The sequence below is a fragment of the Austrofundulus limnaeus genome, unplaced genomic scaffold (assembly GCF_001266775.1).
Source record: "Austrofundulus limnaeus strain Quisiro unplaced genomic scaffold, Austrofundulus_limnaeus-1.0 Scaffold613, whole genome shotgun sequence".
Classification (NCBI taxonomy): domain Eukaryota; kingdom Metazoa; phylum Chordata; class Actinopteri; order Cyprinodontiformes; family Rivulidae; genus Austrofundulus; species Austrofundulus limnaeus.
In genome coordinates this window covers 42738-44095 of record NW_013953015.1, presented here as the reverse complement: position 1 = coordinate 44095, position 1358 = coordinate 42738, and the positions used below count along the sequence as shown (strand labels likewise).

Below are 1358 nucleotides of genomic sequence, written 5' to 3'. Positions count from 1 at the left end.
GATGGATGGATGGATGGATGGATGGATGGATGGATGGATGGATGGATGGATGGATGGATCTTCAATATATGCTTGATGAGAATCGATATCATATGCCCATCTAACATAGTCATTGTGTTAGATGGGCATATGATATTGCATTATATCGATTACAGATATGAATTGAACTGAATCAAAATCATATCGTGACAGACTTTGTGATATCAAGAAATATTGAATCGTCATCCAAACATATTAATGTAATGTTGTATTGTGATAAAGCTGGTGATTTACACCCCTACTAGCAACCTTCTTCCTCTATCAACTGTGTCCCTGTATGTACTGCCTAATTTTATATTTAGAATATAATTGTTTTAATTTTTAATTAATTATACATTTAATTAAAATAGTTATTTAATAATATATCTATGTATATAACCTCCTGTGAACCTCCATCTTCATTTGAGAACACTGGTTTTAGACTGGTTGTCCTTGTTCAGAGGAACTTGATTTTTGAATATTTTTTTTATTTTTAAACAAAATATATATTTATATTTTTTAAATTTATTTGTTGGAAAACAATGTTTTTTTATATTTATGAGGTTCTAATATTCCTAAATAGCTAGGGGAAATGAAAAAGGAAAAGCCTGGGTACTCAAGACGGTAAAACTGGAGGGCAATGGGGGGTGGGGGTGGACTATTTTCTTTAAAATAACAGTAACATAATGACTGACTCCTGTAAGGTATGAATGATTTTAATTGAGTAAGCGCTTTTGATTTCTGTCATTGTTTTTTCTTTGAGACACGATTGTAGTTTAAGTAACTGATTAGATTCATCAGGTTTCATGGATAAATATAACTGAGTATCATCAGCATAACAATGGAAATTTATCTCATGATGTTTAATAACTCATTGGAAGCATACATAAAGTAAAGCAAATTGGTCCAAGCACTGAACCCTGAGGAACTCCATGACTAACTCTGGTGTAAGAAGATGATTCATTATTAACATTAACAAACTGAAATCTATCAAATAAGACTCAAACCATTTTAGAGCTGTTCCTGTAATCCCACTATCAAATTCAACTCTCTGTAATAATTGTGATCAACTGTATCAAATGCAGCACTGAGATCTAACAGGACAAGAATGGACACAAGTCCACTGTCTGAGGCCATGAGAATATCATTAGTAACTTTAACCAGTGCTGTTTCTGTGCTATGATGAGCTCTAAACCCTGACTGAAACTCCTCATATAGATTATTTCTATCCAGATGTTCATGTAGCTGATTTGTAACTATTTTCTCAAGAATTTTTGAGATGAATGGAGATTAGATATAGGTCTGTAGATTAGATATAGGTCTGTAGATTAGATACAGGT

General features: G+C 32.5%; 1 protein-coding gene across 1 annotated transcript in view; it reads left to right on the top strand.

Moving 5' to 3' along the window:
- The window catches only part of xdh (xanthine dehydrogenase), a 33369-nt gene that overhangs the window by 9423 nt on the left and 22588 nt on the right, over positions 1-1358 (top strand). The gene's annotated exons all lie outside the window — the stretch shown is intronic.